General features: G+C 35.8%; 1 pseudogene; it reads right to left on the minus strand.

Moving 5' to 3' along the window:
- Positions 1-1,072: 1,072 nt before the first annotated feature.
- LOC147753335 (alpha-tocopherol transfer protein-like) lies at positions 1,073-4,000 on the minus strand (annotated as a pseudogene).
- Between the last annotated feature and the right edge of the window lie 6,727 nt (positions 4,001-10,727).

The raw sequence follows: 10,727 nt of genomic DNA on the forward strand, positions 1-10,727 counted from the left end.
TTTTAGTATACGATGTAGCGTAGTATTTTAATTTTGTACGATTAGTTGGTACATAAATAGTCATTTTACTTGCTTTATTGTTTTTATTTATGCTTATGTATTTTATAGCTTTTAATATGGTCTAATATATAAATGTAGCAGTATTTTAAATAACAGTTAAAGTAACAATTATAGGAATGTAATATGTCACAATATTAACTATGTCAAAAACGCATGCGTGAGGTTCTGTAAAGTCATATTATTTCGTTTATATCATTGCGCAAGCGTCAGCTTGGAAAAAGCAAGAGGTATCACATCTCCTGTTGTTGTCCACAATGACGAAGAAGAATGCAAACAGTGAAGCAAGGCAGGTTCTCAATAAAAAAAATTCGGTAATCCAGGTAAGTAATATTGAATATTTGTACCTGCGACGGCTTGTGGGTAACAAATTTTTTTGACAGGTAGCATTGAATATTAAATAGAATAATATCTATGTTATCTTGTTCATTCAGCTCGTTGCGAGTAGAGATATCCAATAGTCCCTATGTAATCCGCGAGACTGGGCAATTTTAAACTGATTAATCCTACAATTTATAAAGGAGAGCTGGATCAAACCCACCCATAGTACATATGTTATATATATGTGTAGGTACATAAGTAGGACACGTTCTTTGAGTCGGCTGGAAGGCAGTTTATTTCAGCTGCCTCTGATTCTTTTTTATGATTAGCAATTCCGAAGCGGCTTTTTCGCACAACTTCGTCGTGGATTTTGAAAAGAACGTTACGAAACCAATCAGTGCATTCATGGAAACTTTTTCCCGTTCCGCCAATATCTTCAGAAAGCGCCTGAAACAAACATATGTATTTTGAAATTTTAAATTAAATAAAAAAAATGCAACTTTATGGCAGGTGATGGATGCCGAACTGTTATTATCTGAATTTATAATCGCACTCTATGATCGTTGTTTTGTGTCTCTACAACATTGCCTTGTTTCCCCTCTAGACATCCAGTCAATGGAAATAATCTATAATTGGCCAAATACTTAATAAAATTTCCCTTTACTTAACTCTCCCGTAATTTGCTTTCTTGTTATTAAAGTTCATGAAGATTTCTGCCGTGGAAGTGAAATCTTTGTTCCATTTTTTGGAAAGGAAGGGTCGAATGACCTTATAGATGCCTTAACTAAGATTGTAGGGTTCGTTAATATAGTGCGTGCTTTTGAAGCGGGCCGGTACTCCATTTTATGCCTTTATTATCGCCTATATAATTTCATAAGATTAATGTTTATAACGTCAATTGCTACGATTCTTTATGTATCCATCTGAATCATCATAGAGTCGCAATTATGTTTTAGCCATAGTAATGTGGAGTTTGAATAACATGAGAGACGCTCTTTTTACCATGCCCACGAAATATCATTATCACCACTTAACTATGCATGATCTATGGTACCTCTGGCCGATTTGCGTACGTTTCTTGCCCAAAAAAAGAGTTCTTACCTACGATGACCCTACAATAATCCGTTATTCGTCTATATTCGCTTGAGCATGTTAGGTAACTATTAATAAAGTAAACAGGTATACTGATTCACCTTAAGATAGTACATCCGCTTCATCATCATCATGGCGTGAGATAATTTCAATCCTGTCAGATCAAATACGATGCGCAGACCATAGGTTTGCACTGCGATCACACCATAAGTGGAAATATTTAGCATGTCTGAGATTTCACCGAAATCTATATTGTAGTTCCTGAAAGCAATGGAAGATATTGCTTACATTTTATTTGTACCCAGCACATTTCATCGCAAAACTATTGCTTTTTATCCGCAAAACGTGAGGGTATTAGTATTAATAGAAAGACCTACACAAGTTCATATTCACATCTAAAAGAGACGATGGTCAGAGTTCCATCCAGCGGGTTCTTTTCTTTCATCATAAAGACAAGTAGTGAATCCAAAACGTAAGGGTAATCTTTGGGTTCTTTTTCCCATGGCAGAATCAATTCAGGATTGTACGATCGCATTTGAATTACATATACAGAAGGTGATATATTTGAATCTCCTTTATCCTTAACACTTTTTCTAAATTAAAGTTAGTTCCACAGTTATAGCTAAGCATTTTGCTATCTATGATTAGCCACGGAATGAGTTTTGTGGGTTTGCGACTAATGAGACCACTGATTGCTATCTTCGAGAAAAAATATTAAGCTTTTAAGTAATCTGTCTCTCGGCTTATATGCTCAACGTGCCGCAACGTGCAGAGGTCCACTGCTCATAGGCATCTTTGTTCTAGATTTTGCACCGGTTGTAAGTAAGTATTTGAACCTTCGTCAAGCTCTAATTTCGCTATCACTAATACTAATGATGGCGACTTTTTTAATTTTATATAGACAAGCTGTGTATGTGAAATGTTAGCTATATTTATAAGCTTAATTTCACAGGGTAATTGTGTAACCCGTGTGTATGTATGTAACTACGTAAGTCCGCAGTCGCCTCCTGCGCTGGTTCCCAAAAATTATACGTTTAACGACGACCGATTTTTTCGGTAGATATTTTCCATGATTTGTGTGATCTACCGAAGCGTAGTGATGACCTAGGTTCCACCGCACAGGATTTATAATACAATACGCACGAGCCGTAGAATTAATACGAATAGTAACAATAATAAGGCAATATGTTTTATCATAGTGTTAAGTGTCCAGAATACTATAGAACACCTAAAACCGCAAGTTCTATTATGTTAGCTAGTGCTATATCACGTTAGTTAGGGATATCCATAGTGTTCCGGTATTCAACGAAAGTAAGTTAAAGACAAATAATCCGCTAAAAGATGGATGACGTACCTAAAGGAAAGTTGTTTTGCACTAACACGAAATTTTCATCTGCTATAACTACACTGAGCAGATTTTTCCTATTAATAAATATTCCGACTTACGTTAATTGTGAGCTAAATCTATACGGTAATAATAATAGCAGCCTTTCATTTACACCAATATGTATTGCATCTGTTAGATTAATACTTATCTGACTAAAATATTAATAGGATAAGTTTTATGAGATGTTTCATTATACAATGGAACAACTAGCGCTTGTACGTATACACCGGCGTGATTGACCGTTATATTAAGATTTTATCAATGGATCAATGCCCTTTCTGCATATACCTTCATGCGTCATTGCTATTTATGCATTAAATGGCTCCAGGGCTGTCCTGTTGTAAAATTAGCCTGTTGATGACATGACACTATGAAACACAAACACAAAACATGACTAACTCATTGTTTTTTTTATCACTTAAACTAGTCAGCCCATCTAGCCATTCTTAACACGTAACGTAAAAAACGATAAAAAGCAGAAGCTAACCGGCCACAAACCTATTTAAAAAAACGGGCTGAAACCAAAGAACGTGAAAGATTTTAATAAATCTTCGCTTGTTACACCCTTTTCATTTTCAAAAATATTGATAAAATCATCGTCTGTTTTTCTTAATTGTCTTAAATTACAAAATTTCCGATTTTTTATTTAATTTCTGAATGTTAAGCTTTTGGCCTAACTGAGATTTGCTTTAAAATATGTCGAACTTGTTCACGCCAAGTTACCGGCATTTGAAATATCTTTGAACGTTTAAAATTTTATAATTAAGGGCAACTATAGTTCTGATTAGCTATTATGCGCACAAATGTATGGTTCGCATCTATAAAGTTCTAGCTACACCACTTGGTGGTCTAGTATATATTTCCCTCACTGTTTATTCCATCGTTCGACCTTTTAGAGACTTTACTTTCGAAGAAAAGTCAGTGTACTTGAATTTTAGTGAAATGAACTTACGGCTTAGTGTATTGTTATCATATTACTTAACTTGAAATAGTACAATCACATACAAGGAAGAATGAAGTATTAGTGAAACAAACCTGGTGAAACTTCCGGAAACAGTCGACAGCCTTCTTCATATTGAATCTTCGGGTACGAAGAAAAGGTAGGACGAAATTATTTTCCATCTGAAATTAAAATCAAACTATACGTTGCATCAATTTCAGACGAGTTTAAAAACATTACGACCAATAGTCCACACTCAACATATATCGAAAAACCTAATATACAAGGATTATATCCGCACATAAATAAAAGGTTGAGTAAGCTTTATTTTACAAGAACCAGGAAGGACTCTATGTAACGTGACTGTGAAGTCTGTTACATTCTTATCGGGAAATCGGCGGACCTGTTACTCACACCGAGAGTTGCCAACGTAAATTAGAGAGAACAAAGGTGATAAGATTAAAAAGATAAGGTTTCTGATAATACGTAGACCGATGTTCTCATAATGACATGTCGTATTAAGAACGTCGTGGTTTAAAATCGTCAGATATCAAGACCACTTGTTCTACAAGTAAATACTACAGTCATTATTAATATTTAATACATTAAATCCTCCCAGCAATAAACAACAACCACAGCTTTCTAGTCACATTGAGTATGTATTGAATCTGAACACACCTAGCAAAACCAGAACAGAACTATCAAATTGAAAGTCACCTTAACTACATAAGGATCGCATCATAAACGATCTCGTCATATAGTGATACCTGCCTGTTAGACACACCCGAATATTACCGCCTATAAAACAAAGAACACTCGTTGGTTTAAGCAGCTTTGAAGTAGAGAAAATAAGATAATTTGGCAGATTTTCTATTAACTGAGCCATAACTTAAGCATAAAGCCTAAAGAAGGTTTCTGTGTGGTACCCGAAACAGTGATTGCTACACATAATGGAACCACAAGAACTGTAGGATTCGTGAATGCCGTTCTATGGCATTGTGTTCTGTGGATGCCATGAATTAGAAATCTTGTCATAAAATGGGAGCACGATCTCTTATTGAAAATGTGAAGCTGCTAACCAGATACCTCAGTTAAACATTATTGCTGCATTCCTTAAGGCGTTAATTTCAAGTGTAGATTTTTCGTGACATTACTGATGGTGATTGCTATCTGTTGTAGTGACCGCAATTTAGGAGACGAATGATTGGCATGGAAAAACAGGTCTACATAAGCAGTCAAGGCAAGTGCTTGCTGCATATTAGGAACGAATTTATAATACCAAGTTGTATATAACTTTTTTGTAGAAACCGTTTGTCTAATGATACTGTCGTCAATTGTTATGAATTAAATTGAGTATCGGATCAGAAATGCCGGCATTCGAAAGTGTTAGATGTCTCACGAAATTTCCTAAAGACAACGTGTAGGTACAGAGAGTATCTCTGGCATGCCCTTTACTGTTGTTAGCACTGTTCCACAATGTATGGTATGAATACACCGAGATGGCATCAGTATTGTTCTAAATAAAATCATCTTTGTAGATGGTAAAAAATAAGCAGCTACCTATGTTTTGTCTAAAAAAGACTTCTGATAACAAGAGGTTTTTAGTGCAACTGCTCTTTGATTCTTATTACAACGGTTAGGATACCTTTGAATTTTCTTTTTTAAGCACTTTTCCTAATAAGCGGCTAAGCCGATTGAATCCCCCCTTTCCGGGAAGCACCCTTAAGCCTAATTGTTTCTAGATGGCGAATAGCAGTTACATTAGTTAGACCTAAATCAAAAAACATTACGTAGATTTTTCTTTGATATCTCTTTGCATTCCACAACGTGGCTAATATATTGCGATCATACGCCTTTTGCTCGTGTTCGCATTCTTACCAATGAAACATTAGAGAAGATAGACTCGCACATGCGTTGTGATCATGCTACCTAGAAAAAAATCAATCTTCATTTGCTACGAAAGTCAAACAAACTGGGCCGAAATGATGATTACCTCAATCATAATAAGATCAATTTTTGAACCAAATAAAAAATACTATCGAATTTATTTTTTATTGCAAAAACTTGATAAAAACATACCCATTCTTCACAGATTCTTAATTTGCCGTTGATTCTTTGCCTGAGGCTACTTATATTGTTAGTAGAGTTTGCCACTCTTTTTGGAGATCCCAGATCTAGACCTATGACGATTGAAACATTGCACGAATGATGTTCTTGAAACGCTTAAAAACTCCTAGCTCCATGGATATCCCAGGCAAATGGAAAATCAGCACGTAAGCGTCTATGGTTATAAAGAAAAATATCCCTGCGATCTCAAAGCTAAAAAGCGATGGAAGGCTTATGGTGACCCTAGCGCGAACGCACGCGAAGAAATCATCAAAAAATAACCATCGGGAGGAGGGGGGTCAGCCATATTTAAAAGGTAAATAAGGGGAGAAAAACATACTTGCCGCAGGTACTGACAGACCATTAATGACAGTACCATATTAAAAAATAGGGAAGGTTCTTTTAAACAATACGCGTTCTGTGATGGCTAGGAAGATATAATGCTCTTCTCTTTATGAATGAATACACAGCACTCAAAAACGTTAGATACAGGTTTGTGTCTGCATGCAATGAAGCGGGGTTTTTAACTTATCTTAAGGATTTCGTGAGGTATATATGTATCTTTAAGAAATATTGAAAGAATGGCTACAGATTTTCTAAAGAGATTACGAAAAAAAAACAGATTTTCGCACGACGTAGTGATGAGGCTTTCAGAAACAGGCAAAAATGCTAATGGGCCGGGTTCACACAGCAAAAGAGGTATCAATAAGCTTATTCGCTAAAGACCTAGCTCCTATGGCTAATAGCACGACCAAGGTGACCCCCCTTATTACCGGTGGTGTATGCCACTCTTTGTGGTACTAATTGACGAAGATTCGAGCTGCTTTAAATTAAAAAAAGTTAGTAGCAAGGACACCTCGATCGTCAATTGGAGTCGTAGTGCGACCTCTGTCACGGTAGCAGAAAACGGCAATTCAGCTAGGTCACGCCGTAAATACCAAACACTTGCTTACACCTGCGACATCAACGTGGATGAAGAACGCATAAATTACTTCATCAAAAGTTAACCAAATTAGGATGCATCAAATAACCAATTGACATCCCGACTATGGAAGATCGTGCAAGAGGTGACGGAAAGCATTTGATCCAGCCTGGTCCTCATCACTCCCACGAAACAAACTCCTGCGCTACGATCGAAACCGAGTAAATAGAGCCCAGATGAAATCACACTGAATCAACATGCAGGTACATTACCATGACACTCAGGTCATATCTGGCACGCTACCCCATGGCTGAATGCCAATACTAAAAGCAGATCTTACTTGAAGCTTGAGCGTTTGTGGGAAAGGTGTTAAAGAATACATACTTTCTCTGAATAAATTTTAATTGATCTCTTTTTTTATCTTCCTTAATAATCGCTTTTATTCGCAAATCATTCGCTTTGTACCTATAAATGCTACGTCAAAACAGGTCTGAGCAAATTGTGCCAAAATGAAGCCACTAGCTGGACCTTCCCTAGTGTTGTTTCCAAATGAAACAGCTAAAAAAGCATCTATATATAGGTACATTTCTTAGTTGTTTTATTATTTGTAGGAGTCTATATATAGATTCTTTCCTAATATCGTTTTTCTCCATAATCACCTATTACTTTTAGCATTAGGAGAGCGTTATTACGTCACTTTTTTGCAACAAGATAACATAGAAATAAAGTAAAAATACATGAACTTGCATTATTTATTATAGACTTATACGATATGATTTCACTGTATCATTCGGAATTATTAAATTGCCTTCATCGTAGCCTCGTACCCACACCGTGTTTAAAAACATGAATATTTCAGAACCAAGACTAGACTAAATCGGCGGTAAAAGTGGGCGAAAACTGAGGTGAATCAAATAAGTAGGCTTCGGAGAGGAGCCCTGTACATGTCTATAAAAATAAAGGCCTAACACATATTATCTGCCCCGTATTACAATCGTTATATGGATTAAGTTTTATTTACATCCAGCGAACTTTAAGTAAGTATAACCAAAGGAAATCAATAAAGTCTGGCACATAATAGTTAGCTCTAGGGCTCTTTTCTTGCTACCTTTGCTGCCACTGCTAACTATGCACAAGCGGCGACTGCTGGTTCAAGTTTCAGCGTCGGAAAATGATTACTGAGGCATATTGCGGATATAATTGTGGATTATCTGCCATTTCGTGGCTCTGTTGGAAAAAACCCGAATATGTCGAGCAAGACCCGTTTAAAATACTATCTAACAATTTGAATAGCAGACGTAAAAAGAATCTCTTTGCCTATTCGCTGCCTTATTACGCTAGAAGAAGTGATTGAAAATCGATATTTTGATCTTGAAATTTTCCAAATTTTCACATGAGATTATTGTAAACTGACAGAACTTCAGTTTTGTAGCTACGACGAACAGAGCAGAGCGCTTGTTAGTTTGCTTACTGATACCTAATTAACGATGAGTCAGGGAATGCTTCTCGATTACTTTTCTCCTGTAGCATAACCAAACCAACTTTTATACTTAATTATTACGACTGGTGAACCATCTCCATTTCTAACACCAAAAATATTATATATAGAACTAAGGTGATACTAGTTAAATGAACTAGGAATATAGCGTAAGGTCACAGAGCTATCCGCTTAGTAATGAGATTGATTCACTAATATACTTAAAGCAGCATCCAAACATTTATTGAGATTCATCTACCTATTTAAGTTGGTTATGTATTGTGCGTAGTTGCTTCATTATAATAAAAAATATAGTAACCTTTATAAGTTAGAATCGAATATCGTTTTAGTAGTTAAATTCAGTATTCATGGTGTCAGTTTAATAAAGTAGATGTTTTGGGTTAATTCTAACCTTCGTTTTACATGAACAAGTCGCCCTTCTTTGTTAGAGGTCGAAAAAAAAGTTTTAATAGAAAGTTTCGTTGAAACAAATATCTTTAATTTTACAGGTGTCTTTAAAAGTTTTCACCACCGATAGCTTACAGGGTCTCATATTTTTAAAACGCATTTACATCCTCAACTTTAACAGTCAGATATTAACAAAACCTTCTTTGTGTCCTAAAACACCGCTGTTGTAGATCAAGGATCCCACCATTAGCATTGCACCAAATTGCCTTTTTATGCTTCGGTCTGCTAGTTTCATTATAAGAAAACAATAGTTGTATATAGTTGCTTATAGCACGTTACATAATTAAAATATTTATGAAATTTAGTCTAGCATAGTAAAAGGGTATAGGTGTTCACCAGTGGTTTAAAATTCAGATCTTTATCAAGGAACTGGGTCGTGATCATCTACTTAAACTCTTCGAGTCTTTCGCCCCTGATCTCCGGAATATCATCTAGCTCTTTAAGAGCTTTGCCTTCCCGGGCCATGATGCGCGATCCAAATAATCCGCGAAGCCGATCATCTTCGCTAGGCACTGTAAAGTACTTTATGTAGAAATAAAAATCAAATTCTCTCGTCATCTACTCAGTTTGTAACTAAACAATTATATTTAGTTATTTATTTTAATGAAGTGGACAAAGGCTGTCATTTTTATCGTTACTATTATAATTACCTACAGTAATTTAACATGGCATTCCATTTTCTAACAAAAGCTGATGACCGCATTGCCGCATATCTAAGAAGAGTGCTTTATTTATGTATTTTGTTTGTTGTCACAATTTGTATTATTAATGTGTCATTAATACCAAGATTTAAATGCAATTTTGTGGATCATATGGTAAAACATGTCAATATAGTACGGTGATCAGGTGTTTAGATCAACCCTGTGAGCTCTGACGACACGTCTTGCAGTTATATACAAAAAGACATATTTCAAGGAGAACTACAACAAGATCAAATACGTGAGAACTACAGAAAATACCTTTATGAAGAATAGATTCAACAAGAAGAAGAATAGAGACCTTAATTTAACAGACCCTCCTCATTGGTTAGGATTTTCATATCAGGTTGGCACATAGTTAAATACTCTCGCTATTCCCAGCAAATAAATGCAACAATGACTACGAGGTATTCAAAAATTTGCGCATTAGTAAGTACCCTAGTTTATAACAGATTCAGGCTGTGGCTATACTGGTAATGATGCACTTTGGCTGCATATATGGACAGCGGGTGGCCAATCAATTTAAATTACCCGACTTTTTGTGCGTTGTTCCGACAGGCGCAATCTGTTAATGTTAGCTAGATGTGTTATCCATTATATTAGTGTAAAGAGCATTAATTCCATTTCTATTTTGAAAGTAAAAAAACTGTATTGAAATAAGAACAGCTATGGTCATTAAATCACTAAATCATTCATTTCACATAATCATCACTAAATATCATTAGGCCGTCGAAAAGCATCAACGTATAATGCATATTACAGTTCTCAACAGTTCGAAATCTTAAATTATTTAGGTGTCGAATGATACTAGACGTTGCAACTGTAGATCTTCTGTGAAATATTGAAGTATTATACGTAATCAACTTCAAAAAATCCGATTTACCATCGCCTGTTTGCCCCAGTAACTAAAAAAACGTTCAACGTTTTTCAAATATTTGAAATCAGGTTCTTCGCTGGCCTAGATTTTTCGAATCTGGACCTTAGAAGCCGAAGCCGTAAGATGCAGTTTGATACCTTGACGTTTTTCTCCTGTAACTGTCTGAAGAATTCACGACAAGGCTGGAACGGTTATATTTGATCCTGAATGTGGGATGTCGGTTTACACTTATAGTTGTAATGGGTTTTCGGTTATTGCCATTTATATGTCTTCAATAAAGATTGGCCTTTCTAAGGATCTTCTAATAACTTCGGTTCCTAGTATTTTTCAACGTTTATTAACAGCGTTCTTTTCGTTGTAGCAGATGCGTTTACACACTGTG

Source organism: Varroa jacobsoni, unplaced genomic scaffold, assembly GCF_002532875.2.
Source record: "Varroa jacobsoni isolate VJ856 unplaced genomic scaffold, vjacob_1.0 scaffold_555, whole genome shotgun sequence".
In the NCBI taxonomy this organism is placed as follows: domain Eukaryota; kingdom Metazoa; phylum Arthropoda; class Arachnida; order Mesostigmata; family Varroidae; genus Varroa; species Varroa jacobsoni.